Raw genomic sequence first — 15,737 nt, forward strand, 5'->3', positions numbered from 1 at the left:
AGTGTGTCTCAGAGAAGTATGATGACAGCAATGTAAGGAGGACAGAGTGCTGGTCCCAGCAGCAACTAGCTGTGTGACCTTATGCAAGTCATGTAATCTCTAAGCTTCAGTTTAATCCTGTATAAGATGAGGAAATAGTAGCACCTACCTCATAGGGCTGTTGTGAAAATTAAGTGTGATAATCCATTTGAAGCCCTTGGAACAATGCTGGGTGTTTATTAAGTGCTCAATGAACTATTGGCTATATAAGCTGTTCAACAAAGATGACCATATCTGTGATTACTCTTCAATCCCTTAGAGCTAGTCTGGAACTAGCTAGGTTCCAGTATCTAGTTTGTTGAGACAAACTGAGCATTTTGGATGTCCATGTGAAATCAGAATTTCTCTGTTTTACTCATCAGCAGTTTCTAGAGGCCAAATAAAACTTGGCTACAGCAAAGGAAATTATTTTAGGAAAGAAAGATTAGATCCAAGTTGGAATTCCCTTTCCTAGTTCTTCTTCAATAGTATTTCCACAAAACCCAATCTTTGTTTGGCTTGAGGTGAAAGGCCTGTTTTCAATGAGTGGATTTTACCAAAAGAAAAATGAATAGAGAAGTGAAACAGAACATAACTCTACCACTAAGTAGTGGAAAGTGAGTAACTCCTCAAAATATATTTTTTAGCTTAATTCTACTTTAACTAAAGAACTCTATGTAGTGGCCCCCATCTCTAAACCTTCCTTCTTACCACCCATGGAGGCAGCTTCCAAGATGGCCTCTGGTACTTCATGTTACAGTCATCCCCTCTTATTCTTGAAGGACTATGTTTACACATCCCCAGTGTATACCTGAAACCATACATAGTACCAAATTCTACATATGCTATGCTTTTTCCTATACCTATCTATAAGTTAGTGAGAAATAAATCAATAATCATCAATAATAACAGCATTTATAGCAATACAGCACCATAAAAGTTACTGAAAGTGTGGCTTTGGAGGCACTACAGTGTTTTTGCTCATATAATTCCCTTCTCCTGTTGAGTATGGACCAGACTTAGTGACTCACTTCTGACACACAAGACAAGGTGGAAATGACAGTGCTTGACTCAGAGACTAAGTCATAAAAGGCAGTGTGACACCTCCTCTGGCTTACAGAGCTTGCATTGGCAGAAATTATCCGCCAGGTTGTGAGCAGCCCCATGGAGAGACCCATGTGATGAGAAACCAAAGCCTCTTCCTAATAGCCATGTGAGTGAGCTTGGAAGCTGATCTTCTCGCCTCTTCACAAGACTATAGCTCAGCCAACAGCTTGACTGAACTTCAACAGATACCCTGGGCCAGAACTACTGAGCTAAACCACTCCCAGATGAATGATTTTCAGAAACTGTGAAATTATAAAGTTTTTTTTTAAGTGGCTAAATTTCTGGGATAATTTGTTACATAGTAATAGAAAGCTAATACACCACCCTTGAATCTTGCCTCCCACAGCACTTCTGTATTAAGTCAGTCAATCACTCATTCCATGAACTTTTATGGACTGCTTGCTATGTGCCAGGCTTATAATTACCTGCAGATCATAACCTGGAGAAGTTTTCAGCCTGGTGGTGGTTATGCAGTGGACAGATTAAAAACGCTGGGTGTGTGCTAGTTGCCACCATGTGGTTTCAATAGATGGCGTCAAGGACTCTGGCCAGAGCAGATGAAAGAAGGGTACAAAGAAGACATGGCAATTGACCTAATCTTAATAGCAATTTGATGGTTTTGTAATGTGTCCTGTTGGTTGAGCCCAACTATATTCCCCAGCATTCTCTCTCTTTCTATGTTTCTAATTAGCATGAAGTATAAATGAGATTCTGGCTGAAGAAGAAGGGGAGCAGCAGCCATCCGTGGTGCACATGTGCTATTGCTGATCTGCAGTAGCTGGGCCTGCAAAAGACTCTATCTTCTTTGGCATCCTTCTTAGCTTTCAGACTCTTGGGCTAGGTGTGGCATGTACGTTTAACTCTGAGATGAAGAGCTTGACTTCTGAGTGATACTCATCATCAAGATGAGAGGCAGCAAGAGTGACATTGTTTTAATTATTCTTTGTGCCTGAGATGCCAGCCAGCTCATGACTTTCCCTTTCTGATTGCCTGCCCTATACATTTCAAGATCTAGTTTCAGATATGGAGGCACTAGTCTTACACAGACTGTATAACCAACTCCCACAATTGTTAATCCAATTCTCTGTGACAGAAAGGAGGTAAAGAGTGAACAAGAGGAAATGAAGAGAAAGAGCATTCAAGGTAGAGGAATCCACAGGAACAAAGGCACCATTGGGAAAAAGGTAGAGATAATATCATGTTTGACTATTTGTATGACAGTATGACAGCAGTGCAGAATAATCAGAATGAAAGTTGGCCTCAGCTCTACTTATCAGAACAAATACTTGCCATGGTAGTGAAGCAGGGTTCTGGAGAGCTCTGTCTCTGTCTCTTTTAGTTACTCAATTATGGAGACTAATTGGGGAGAAATCTGGGTGGCTCCTGTGATGGTTAAGGACAAAGAGTATGTGACAGGGGAGGATCAGAGATGTGACTATGTACTAACTGACACATATGTGTTCTAATATTTTTTAAAATATTTATTTACTTGAAAGGCAGAGTTACAGGGAGACAGAAGGGAGACAGAGGGGAGAGAGGGAGGGAGGGAGAGAGAGAGAGAGAGAGAGAGATAGAGAGAATGTTCCCTCTGTTGGTTCACTCCTCAAATGGCTACAACAGCCAGGACAGGGTCAGGCTGAAGACCAAAGACAGGAGCCCTTTCAGTGAGCTGCTGCTTGGGACATCCCCATCACACATGGGTGCAGAGGCCCAAGCACATGGGTCAATCTCCACTGCTTTCTCAGGCCATAGCAGGGTGCTGGATCAGGAGTAGAGAAGCCAGGACTCCAACAGGTGCCCATATGGGATGCTGGTGCTGAAGGCTGTAGATTTAACCCACTCAGCCACAGTGCTGGCCCTGTGTTTTAATAATTTAATAGCTTATAGTATTATATTGATACATTCCTCCTGAGTGCCAGCTCTCAGAAAGTATGTTGCATGTATGATGAAGAGCAAGTTGTTTAATATGACTGGAATGTTGATTCACTTGGTATAAGACTGTAGGTTACTCAATTCAATGAAATTGTTTTAACCTGTTACATCTTATGTGGCCACAGACAGTTAAAATAGCTATTAGAACCATTTCATGAAGAGATACAATTTTAATTGCAGAAGACCAGGTTCCTACCCCTTCACATAATGAGAGATCAAAAATTAAGGATTTTAGCTGTTTTCTGCTACTGTCACACTGTGATCTGGGTGAATCAATTATTATGTCCTGTCCTGGAGCCAAAAAGCAATGGCCTTACTTGGGCTTTCTTACGTAATTTTCTGGAGACTTGGGATGGTTCTCCAGAACTTAAAGCAATAGCTCTTAAGATCTCCCATTCTCGAATGAAAACAGATTTTATGCAAGAGGTATGTCTACCTTAATGCCTCTACAACAAAACTTTAGTAAGATAATTACTTGACATGAGTTGACCTGCTATCATTCTGTTCTTTTTAGATAGTAGCACAAATGTGCAGTTTATCAGTCTCTTTGATTGCCTTGATCATTCATAATATGCATGATTTAATGGCTGCTCCTTTTCTATTCTGTAGTGTCCCCTGGTATCTAGAATTCTGCATACAGCAGATGTCTAATAAATATTGAAATTCCCAGCTATAATTTTTGGTGAATTTTCCAGCTCCAAAAACTCCAACAAGGTATTTAAAAAAACCCATATTTATTTGTTTGTTTGAATGGCAGAATGACAGAGAGACATACAGAAACACACATACACACAAACATAGAGGGAGAGAGAAAGAAAGAGTCTTTTGTCTGCTGGTTTACTCTGCTAATGATGGCAACAGCCAGAATTGAACCAGGACAAACCAGGAGCCGGTACTTCCATCCAGAGCTCTGACATGGGTGACAGGGACTCAACTTGAGCCATCATCTGATGCTTTCCAGGCACATGGAAAAGAAGCTAGAATTGGGTCAGCACTGCAATATGGGATGGGGGGTGTCCCAAGCAGCAGCTCAATATGCTGCCAACAAGCTCTCCCTCAAACAAGATATTATAAAGTAAAATATTTAAGGGATTTGGATTTGTGTGGCTCTGTATTGTCCCTGCCTTCCTTCCACGAGCTTGAATAATGAAAAACAGAGTGGTACTTCTGTGTGTGTGTGTCCATGACAGCACTGTGCACATGTGATAATGGTGTACAACTTAATTCCCTTTTCTTCAAGGGAAAAGCCAGTCTTGTTTAATGAGTACGTATCAATACAAGGATTACTTCAGCATTTCTAGAGACATTAATATCTCTTAGGTAGGGGCTGGCGCTGTGGCTCAGTTGGTTGGTCCTCAGCCTGTGGTGCCGGCATCCCATATGGGCATCAGGTTCTAGTACCGGCTGCTTCTCTTCCATTCCAGCTCTCTGCTGTGGCCCAGGAGGGCAGTGGAGGATGGCCCAAGTGCTTGGGCCCCTGTACCCGCATGTGAGAATGGGAGGAAGCACCTGGCTCCTGGCTTCAGATCGGCGCAGCGCTGGCCATGGCAGCCGTTTGGGGAGTAAACCAGCGGAAGGAAGATCTTTGTCTCTGTCTCTCTCTCTCACTGTCTGTAACTCTACCTGTCAAATAAAAAAAATCTCTTAGGTAAACTCAAGCTACCAAAAATGGATATTTGTCATTAAGAAGAAATGCAAATCTTCAAACAGAAAAAAATAATACAGTCAACCCAACTATTCTTGTCTTTGGAGAGTTAGGGCAGTTGGGCTTAATTAGTCACATTCTTGTTGATAAAAATGTCACTGTTAAGCTCATTCTTTTTTTGAAAATATAGTTGAACATTGTAAAGGGAAAATTGGAAGATTTTGGAGTATCATTGAAAATAATGCTTTTAAATGCATAGATATGAAAACACAAAATAATGGTGTCTGAATGTGGATGATGAGAATATGCGATTTTTTAATTTTTAAAATTTATTAATATGAATGGAAGGGAGGGAGGGATGGAGGGGAGGAGAGACAGAGACAGAGACATAGAGAGAAATAGACTGCTGCTTCACTCCCCAAATGCCCACAACAGCCAGGATAGATAGGACTGGGGCTGAAGCCCATAGCTGGGAACACAATCCAGGTCTCCTATGTGGGTCGTGGTGACCCAGTTCATAGAGCACTGCTGTTTCCTAGGATCTGCATTAGCAGGAAGTTTGGAATCAGGAGCTGGAGTCAAGAACTGAAAGCAAGCACTCAGATGTGGGACACAGCAGTCCTGAGTGCTGGATTAATCACTATGTTAAATGCTCACTGCAGAATCTAGATTTTTAAGAACAAAGTATTTCTTCTCAATCAATTGAGTTAGTAGAATTAGAAGGCACTATCAAAAAAGACTGAACAGAGATAACTACAGACATCTTAAGACTTTTGATATTACTCTGAGGCAAATTTCTCTTCTTGAGCTTGGAAGAACCTCTAAAAAAGATGAGATAGGTTTTTGATCCTTTCTGCTTGGCTTATTTTCCTATTAGGCCCATATACACTAAATTGAATTTGAATATGTTTACTGCACCCATAGGTGAAAATAAATTAACATAGAATTTAGCATGACTTTGTGAGGTGCAAGGCAGAACACAATAAGAGTTTTTCCTCTCCAGTCTATTTCCCTGGAAAAAATCATAGGTTGTTCCACTGTTATTAAACCATTTTTCAATAGTTCAACTTCCAGCATAAGCATGAATAAATTTATCCTCCCAATATAAAAAGCAATTCACTATTTTATTTGACTTTCTAAGCAACATCTAATCCTTTAAAAAAGTTGCTTGTTCACTTATACATACAGTAATTCTGAATTCTTTTAAAAATTTTTAATTAATATAAAGAGAACAGATTTCATGTATTCCATAAGTACAGTTCTAAGATAATAAGCATACATCCCTCCCTCTTCTCCCTCACTCAATCCCTCTTTCCTTCTTTTCTTTTTTTTTCTTTAATTTTTTTTCACTTGACAGGTAGAGTTATAGACAGAGAGAGAGAGAGAGAGAGACAGAGACAGAGACAGAGAGAAAGGTCTTCCTTCCATTGGTTCACCCCCCAAATGGCCGCTACAGCTGGCGCTACGCCGATCCAAAGCCAGGAGCCAGGTGCTTCTTCCTGGTCTCCCATGTGGATGCAGGGGCTCAAGCACTTGGGCCATCCTCCACTGCCCTCCTGGGCCACAGCAGAGAGCTGGACTGGAAGAGGAGCAACCGGGAATAGAACCTGGCGCCCATATGGGATGCCGGCGCCGCAGTTGGAGGTTTAACCAACTGAGCCACGGCACCGACCCCATTTTTTCTTTAATTTTTACAAAGACATAATTTAATACTTTCTAGAATCACAGGTTTACTGCACCAGTAACCATAATATTAAACAAGTAAAAAGTAGGAAGACCACAGTTCCTGGGAGTATATTCAAGAGCTAAAAATGACAATCATATCACAAGATGAAACATCATTCTTATACATCTTTTTGAATTTTATATTAACTACCACAGATCAGAGAAAATATATGATATTTGTTCTTTTAGGAATGGCTTATTTTATTAAGCATAATGGTTTCCAGTTGCATCCATTTTGATGCAAAAAACGGATTTCATTCTTTTTATGGCTTAGTAGTATTCCATATTGTATATATACCACATTTTTTTTTTTTTTTGACAGGCAGAGTGGACAGTGAGAGAGAGAGAGACAGAGAGAAAGGTCTTCCTTTGCCGTTGGTTCACCCCCCAATGGCCGCTGTGGCCGGCACACCACGCTGATCTGAAGGCGGGAGCCAGGTGTGTCTCCTGGTCTCCCATGCAGGTGCAGAGTCCAAGGACTTGGGCCACCCTCCACTGCACTCCTGGGCCGCAGCAGAGAGCTGGATTGGAAGAGGAGCAACCAGGACAGAATCTGGTGCCCCGACTGGGACTAGAACCTGGGGTGCTGGCGCCATAGGTGGAGGATTAGCCTATTGAGCCGCGGTGCTGGCCAACCACATTTTTTTTTAACTTTTATTTAATAAATATAAATTTCCAAAGTACAGCTTTTGGATTACAGTGGCTCCCTCTGACCCCATAACTTCCCTCCCACCCGCAACCTTCCCATCTCCTGCTTCCTCTCCCATTCCATGCACATCACTATTCATTTTCAATTATATTTATATACAGAAGATCAATTTAGCATATATTAAGTAAAGATTTCAACAGTTTGCACCCACACAGAAACGCAAAGTGTAAAGAACTGTTTGAGTATCAGAGTCAGTGAACTCAGGGGGTTTCCATAGCCTTGGCAGCTCATGACAAGAGCCTAGGGTGATTACTGAGGCCATAAACAAGAGTGTCAATTTGTTAAGTCAACAACAGGAGTCACTGTGCACTTACTCCTCATGTAGGATCTTTGTCCTTAGTGTGCTGTACATTGAGATTTAATGCTATAACGAGTACTCACACAGTATTTTTCACTTTATGTTTCTGTGTGGGTGCAAACTGTTGAAATCTTTACTTAATGTATGCTAAACTGATCCTCTGAATATAAAGAGAATCGAAAATGAATCTTGATGTGAATGGAAGGGGAGAGGGAGTGGGAAATGGGAGGGTTGTGGGTGGGAGGGACATTATGTGGGGGAAGCCATTGTAATCCATAAGCTGTACTTTGGAAATTTATATTCATTAAATAAAAGTTAAAAAAATCCTAAAAAAAAAGTACTGTTTGAGTACTAGTTATAGCATTAATTCACATTGTACAACACATTAAGGACAGAGATCCTACACGGGGAATAAGTGCACAGTGACTCCTGTTGTTGTCTTAACAATTGACACGCTTCCACATTTTCTTTATCTAGTCATCAGTTATGGACATCTGGGTTGATTCCATATCTTAGCTATTATAAATTGAGCTACAATCAACATGGGGTACAGATAACTCTTTCATGCTCTGATTTCATTTTGTTTAGGTGAATTTCCATGAGTGGGAAGACTAGGTCATATGGTAGGTCTATTTTCAGATTTCTGAGGAATCTCCATACTGTCTTCCATAATAACTGCATTAGTTTACATTCCTATTAACAGTGTATTAGGGTTTCTTTTAGTAATTCTGAATTCTTAGCAAGCTTCTCATTCCCCAGTAGATTAAATATCTCATAGTCTATGCTGATAGTTGTTAGTCAGAATTGGTCTTCTGAGTCTGGGTTTTGCTTCCTGTCCATTTCTTTTCATAAAGAGCATCACAGAGCTCACTTCATTGACAGTCTGAATCAGTGCTGTATCGTGGGAGCAGTTCTAACGCCATTTATATTTAGTTCTTCCTTGTGCATGTAGTTCTTTACACCAAGCCATCCTATCAACTCCGAGGATAAGTGAGCCAATTGGAGAAGGTTGTGAATCCTTGGCAAATCTCATCATAAAGTACACCAAAATGCTATAATCTGAATGCAATCTTCATTAAGAATTTCCACCACCTGCTTGCTGAAGCCACAGCACAGCTCCCCTCATAATCACTATGCAGGGGGCAGCATTAGTTAATGTCATTACACAAATGTTGAGATCTTGTGCATGTTCATTAGCACCAGGTGGGAAGCTGCAGACGTGGAACTTTTCAGGGTGACGAAGGCTTGTGCATCATTTATTCAGCCAACTTTCTGAGTATCCTCTGAAAAGGAAGTAATTTTCTGGTGTTTTTTTTTGTGTGTGTGTGTGTTTTTTTTTGTTTGTTTGTTTGTTTGTTTTTTGGATAATGTCAGCCTCAAACTTCACTAATGAAAGTGGAGGATGCTCTTTCCTAACTGTGTGGCACTGGGCAAGTCACTAAACCTCTCTGTATCTCAGTTTCCTTATTTACAATATAAAATTGAGGGGCCTGTGCTGTGGTGTAGCGGGTAAAGCCACTGCCTGTAGTGCTGGCATCCCATATGGGCGCCAGTTCAAGTCTTGGCTGCTCCACTTCTGATCCAGCTCTCTGCTAGGGCCTGGGAAAGCAATGAAAGATGGTCCAAGTCCTTGGGCTGCTGCACCCACGTGAGAGACCTGGAAGAAGCTCCTGGCTCCTGGCTTCAGATCAGGGCAGCTCCAGCCATTGCGGACAATTGGGGAGTGAACCAGGGGATGAAAGAACTATTCTCTCTCTCTCTTTCTCCCTCCCCCACCTCCCTCCCTCTCTCTCTCTCTCTCTCTCTCTGTGTGTGTATAACTCTTTCAAATAAATAATTAAATCTATAATAAATAAATAAAATTGATAATTTTATCTGCCCTATAGAGTTCCTGTGAAGAGCAAATGAAGTGAGTTAATACCTGTTAAGCTCTCTGAACAAAGCCATGTTAGCTATCAGCAGCAGTGTCTTTGTTTTGCTAACTCTACTTTATGTCCTTCATCTTTAACACACTGGGGCACCCATACTGACCCAAATGGGCTACAGAGAAGGATCTGATTCTGACACATGGCAACTTTTCTGGTTACTGTTTTTTGTATCCTATATCCCCAGGACACTTACAAAGTACTATTCACTATGTTCAAGTCTTTGCAAATATTTTCTCATACAAACCTCAAAACAAGCCTAACAGGATAGAAACTAACATAATTTCCACCTGATTTGTGAAGATGTAAAATGAAGATGCACAGACTTCAATGAGTGGATGGGTTTCTTGCATTTCATATTAACTTTCTTCTAGGTGTTCTATTACCTTGTGACTTAGTGGGTTGTGTGGGAGTGCTGGGAGTGCTGGCTACCACACTTAGAATCCAGCTTCTTGTTGATGTGCCTGGGAAGGCAGTGGGTGATGTTTCAAGTACTTGAATCCCTGCCACCCACATGCAGACCCTCATGGAGTTCCTGGCTCTTGGCTCAGCTTGGCCTACCCCTGGCTGTTGAGGGTATTTAGGGCGTGAACCACTGGATGCAGGATCTTTCTCTTTCTTTGTCTCTCTTATTCTCTTTGCCTCTCCATCTCTCCCTATAGCTGTGCCTTTCACATAAATAAATAGTTTCTTTTTCTAAAAAGGACTGATGAGGATACAGATTTTTAGAACTGAAAGGCCCTTGTCTTTCATGTAGTCCACACAAAAGAGTAGTAATCAGAGAAGTTCCCACTTCACCCCAGGTCACACAGCCAGTGTGACCAGAGAGGACCAAATAATTTGCGCAGATGCTTGATTCTACAATGCTCTACTTTTACTCTTCCTATTATTTTACTTAATTAATGGATCTTTTCATATGTGAAGATATTTAAACTGTGCACTCCTCTCAGGGTGTGAGTTGCTTCATCAAGGAAATTACATAGGAGGAAATAATACTTAAATGGAAAATTAATTAAAGGAAGAAAAGTAATATTTGGGATAGGTTTTTAACATTTAATATAAAAGTACACACAATTGATTTAACTTGGCAACATATTAAAAGATAGTGTTAAAGTCATACCACAGAACCACAAATATGATAATAAAAGGTTTCCAGAGCCTGTGTTACCAGACTTTCTTCAATCCTATTTTCTTCCCGGGGTTTATAACTGGCACGGAACTGAGGGGATTAAGTCTCCTTTCAGCTTCTCTATGACTTCTTCTGCCTTAAGCCTGAATTCCTGAGGGCAAAAGGGAATACCCTATCCCTTTTCTCTGCATCTGCAACCACATTGCTCTACACACACACACGCACACACACATGCACACACACTTTCTCCTCCTAGAATGAAGTCTACTCTTCTTCTCTCATCTGCTCTTTCTCACAACCTCCACTCCCTCCCCCAAGACCTTAACATCAGAAGTTGGCTCCGTGACATTGTCTCAAGATCAAAGTGAAATGGTAATTTCTGTGAAAACCAAAGTCATTTTAACCTCGCTCCCTCTCTCACTGAAAGCCTGGGTTTCATGCCAGTGTAACACTAACAATCCCACACTCTTCCTCCTCTTCTGTATGAAACTCCACACGCCTGCTCCCTTCCCTTTGGTGTCTCTTCACCTCCAATGCATCGCTGCTTTTCTCTAGAGACATCCACAGAAACTTCCAGCTCCTCTTTTAATTTCTCTTTTATTCTGTCTCTTCCTATCTCTCATGGATAAGCAACACCTATTTTGCTTGAGTCTATAGTGAAGAAAAAGGACCAAGTAGCAGAGGGGTAGCAAGTTGGAAGATAGCATACGTGGGGGTGGCAGGAAATTCCTATTTAGTGACTTTCTGTGTGTCAGGTATCACTGTAAATGTTAGAAACATAGTCATTCTCATTTTACATATGAGCAACCTCAAGTTGATAGAAATCATTTAAAATTCTCTGGGTCATAGATCTTGTAAGCAGTCTAGTTAAAATGCTAACACAAGGCAGTCTGACTCAAGAGTTCAAGTTTTGGGCAACAGTGTGACATCAGTGATATCAGTGTGGGGAAGAGTGGGATAGCCTCTATGAAACATCATCGTACCACCTTTACTTCCTTCTGTGGTCTTGCTTCACATATGTTTAGGGGGTCTAGTTTTCTGAGATTATTCAGCATAAATAACAAGACCAAAAGGAATTGCAAGGAAGCCTGCATCTAGACAAGGACTCTGACCCTCTTATTGCTTCATCATTCCTCCATGCATAATCATGTATATGCCCCAATGCTTCTTTATTGAAAGGGAATGAAGAGGTTCTGATTTTGCCATTAAAGTGGAACCCTTTCTGAAATCATGGATGTTTTTCAAGAAGCTGTCCACGCGGTCACTAACTGGAGAATTAACTGCTAACTGGAGGATATAGTACTCCCCTTTGGCCACAATATCACCTGAAGAGTCTCATGCAAATGAAAATAATTTTTGTTCTCAATAAATAGGAATAGAAATTCTCCATTTAGTTAGGAAATACCTTAACAAAGGAAAAATAGAGGTTTTTTTCCCATACTTGAAAGTAAAATATCGAATTCCTAACACAGGAAATCTCCTTAGAGTCTGCCTCCAGTAGGAAAGCTCATGTCATATTTGGCAAGTTTTATGAGAAAAGCATTCAACTCTAATAAGTAGCTATTCTGGTATTATTCCTTGGATGTTAAATTCATTTGCTGAGAATACCCTAATACCATGGGATAAAGTCTGGTCCCAATAGGAGTTATGAGCTATCCTAGGGATTATGACATGAAATGTTCATATAACCATTATTAAAAATGAATCTGTTTTCTTTTGCTATTTCTCTGCCCAGTGGAAAGAAAGAAAGAAAAGTAAAAGCACTCTACAGAGTCCATGAAAACAGAAGAACAAATCAAATCCTAAAGGATCTATTCAATAACATCTTGGCTTGATACAAGGTCTTGACTTGGTAATTTGAGTGAGCGAGTAGTTTTCCTTATCTGATTGGATGGGAACAACAGGGAAATGGAGGGCAGAGCTAACATTTAATGCGCACACTACTCATGCCCGCACTGTCTGACTTTGTGTACCAATCCCTTTCTACTCTGGACTAAGTCTTGTTACCAGCTTTGGCCAATGAGATGTTAACAAGTGTAGTACTTGCAGACACTATTCTTGTTTATGTGATCCCTTTGGTTCTTAGTCCTATCATTACGATCAATTGTGAACAGAAATTGATCACTGGGACTAGTGAGATGGCATTGGTACATGCCACCTTGATGGGATTGAATTGGAATCCCCTGGTATGTTTCTAACTCTACTGTTTGAGGAAGTCAGCTTGAGCATGTCCCGAATTGCACATCTCTTCCCTCTCTTATTCCCACTCTTATATTTAACAGCGATCACTTTTCAGTTAAGTTTCAGCACTTAAGAAGAATTGTGTATTGATGTGTCAATTTGTTAAGTCAACAACAGGAGTCACTGTGCACTTACTCTTCATGTAGGATCTCTGTCCTTAGTGTGCTGTACATTGAGATTTAATGCTATAACTAGTACTCAAACAGTATTTTTCACTTTATGTTTCTGTGTGGGAGCAAACTGTTGAAATCTTTACTTAATGTATGCTAAACTGATCTGTATATAGAGAGAATTGAAAATGAATCTTGATGTGAATGGAAGGGAAGAGGGAGTGGGAAAGGGGAGGGTTGCGGGTGGGAGGGAAGTTATGGGGGGGAAGCCATTGTAATCCGTAAGCTGTACTTTGGAAATTTATATTCATTAAATAAAAGTTAAAAAAAAAAACAAGTGTAGTACAGGCTGAGATCTGAAATATGCTTGAGTTTCCATCTGTTATCCTCTACCACAGGCATAAGAACATACCTGTACTAGCCTTCTGGGTGACGAGCGACACACAGAGCAGACTTAAGATGCCCCAGTCATCCCAACTGAAGCCACTCTAGGTCAGTCAACAACCCTCTAATCCCCACACCTGTATAACCCAAACCAGAAGCATTGCTGTTGCTTAGCTAAACAAAGATCAGCAAAGCCTCCTAACACATATCTCAAATGCGTGGATAGTAATTGTTTATTGTTGTGTGTTTTGTAGGGGCTTATTAAGTAGCATTTTTGTGATTCTAGATAACTGATACAAACTCTAGAGTAATGAAAAAGATTTCTGTATATCAACATATAATGTAAATTATGTTCCATGCTATGTGAAAGCTACCGTTAGGGACATGTGTTAAGATAGACTTTTTGGGCCAATGCTGTGGCATAGTGGGTAAAGCTGCCACCTGCAGTACCAGCATCTCATATGGGTGCTGGTTTGCATCCCAGCTGCTCCACTTCCATTCCAGCTCTCTGCTATGGTCTGAGAAAGCAGTGGAAGATGTCCCAAGTCCTTGGGCCCCTGCACCCATGTGGGAAACCCGGAAGAAGCTCCTGGCTTTGGATTGGTGCAACTTTGGCCATTGAGGCCATCTGGGGAATGAACCAGCAGATAGAAGACCTTGCTCTTTGCCTCTGCCTTTCTGTAACTTTGCCTTTCAAATAAATAAATAAATCTTTAAAAAAGAAGATAGACTTTGCCTTGGTGCCTGGCCCTCAGAGCCTTGAGACTTCTCTGGATAACCATTTATAGGCAGGGGAAGGATAATAATAATTTCACTTAAACAGTGAGATTATTCTTGGTAACAATCACTCAGGGACAAGGAATATCTCCTCAAGAAGAAATTGAGTAGTTGGGTGAGTGATATGACATGGTCTCTCATGCAAAGGAGGGTGTTTCTTTATGGGGCCATTCAGAGTGACTTCTGTGTGGGGACTGACCTGGAGCAGGAAGGTCAAGGGCCCAAGAGGTTCCATGTGATAACGATGATGATGACAGCTGGCACTTACTGAGCAGGTTGCTGATTATGTCTCAGACACAATACTCTACTCTTGACAGATATCAGCTCATTTAATCTCTATAACAACCCTATCAGGTAGGTATTGCTTCCCTTCCATTTTATACTTGAGGAAACTGATGTCCAGTGCTATTAAGTGACTTTCTGTATTAGTAAGCTTCTCATCACTACAATAAAACATCCGAGAAAGCTTATTTTATTAGAGAAGAGTTTATTTAGCTCAGAACTTTAAAGGTTAATGTTTAAGGTCAATTGGCCCCATTGTTTGGGAGTCTAATGAGGATGGCAATGGTGGAGTGCAGAGTATGGGCAGAGGAAGGACATGTGGTGAACCAGGATCCAGAGAGGTTGGGCCCAACTCAGGCTTTTGTAACCAAACATCTCATGAGAACTCCCTCTGAGGGCATGCTCTCAACTATCAGGCCTACATCCTAAATTTCATAACTGGATTAAGTTTATAGCCTTCTTAGTACCATCAACATATTATGACTTTGGAGATTAGGAGCCAAATCTTGTCCAAACTATGGCACTTGGCAAGGAGAAATAAGTGAAAGTGGATGGTCACCAACCTGGTTCTTAAGGAATTTTGTCCTGCCATGAAGCCACTAGCATAGTAGTAGTGAGAAGGTATTAGACAAGGAGAGCTAGATTAAGAATGGGAATGAGAAAAGGAGGAAGACAGAGCAGTGAGACAATCTCTACAGGAAGAAAGTTGAGGAGCAAAGCCAAAAGTGTTTAGTAGGAGGCTTTCCCTCATTCCCGCCTGCCCCAGAAGTTTTTCCATTAGTACTGTTTCCTGAGAGGCATGGGTTGAATTTGATTAAATAGAATGACATTTCCTGATTTTTGTATGTGCTAGGTATTTTGTTTAGCTTTTCCCATACATAAGTACACTGGATTATAAGAACAGTTTTTCAATTAAGAAAAAGATTTCTTCCATTTATTTTAAGATTTTTTTTTTTTTTGAGAGAGAGAGAGAGAGAGAGAGAGAGAGAGAGAGGATTCTTCCATCCACGGGTTCACTTACCAGATGGCTGCAATGGCCAGAGCTGCGCTGATCCAAAGCCAGGAGCCAGGAGCATCATCCGGGTCTCCCATGCAAGTGCAGAGGCCCAAGCATTTGGGCCATCTTCTACTGATTTCCCAGGCCAGAGCAGAGATCTGGATCGGAAGTGGAGCAGCCAGGACTTGAACCGGCACCCACATGGGATGCTGGCACTGCAGGCGGCGGCTTTACCCTCTATACCACAGCACCGGCCCTACTGTTAAAGATCAGTTCTATTCAGAGTATGGTTTCTGGCCTGGTGGTATTCTGTACACTTTTTTTGTTCTGTCCACAGGGAGATGATCCAGAAATTGATGGTAGGTGTATAGAAAGTAAGAAACATTAACAGTAATGATCTGCGTGTTGAATCTAATAATCTAAACAAAAAAGTGTATTTCTTTCTATGTTTTCTATTT

At 41.0% G+C, this 15,737-nt stretch overlaps 1 long non-coding RNA gene across 1 annotated transcript; it reads left to right on the top strand.

The window, feature by feature from the left end:
• The first annotated feature begins 1,119 nt into the window (after positions 1–1,119).
• LOC127490968 (uncharacterized) lies at positions 1,120–12,435 on the top strand. The gene is made up of 4 exons (XR_007919343.2): positions 1,120–1,231; positions 2,219–2,309; positions 8,023–8,057; positions 12,224–12,435. It is a non-coding gene; the product is annotated as an uncharacterized lncRNA (long non-coding RNA).
• Positions 12,436–15,737: the final 3,302 nt, after the last annotated feature.

The sequence above is a fragment of the Oryctolagus cuniculus genome, chromosome 1 (assembly GCF_964237555.1).
Source record: "Oryctolagus cuniculus chromosome 1, mOryCun1.1, whole genome shotgun sequence".
NCBI lineage: Eukaryota > Metazoa > Chordata > Mammalia > Lagomorpha > Leporidae > Oryctolagus > Oryctolagus cuniculus.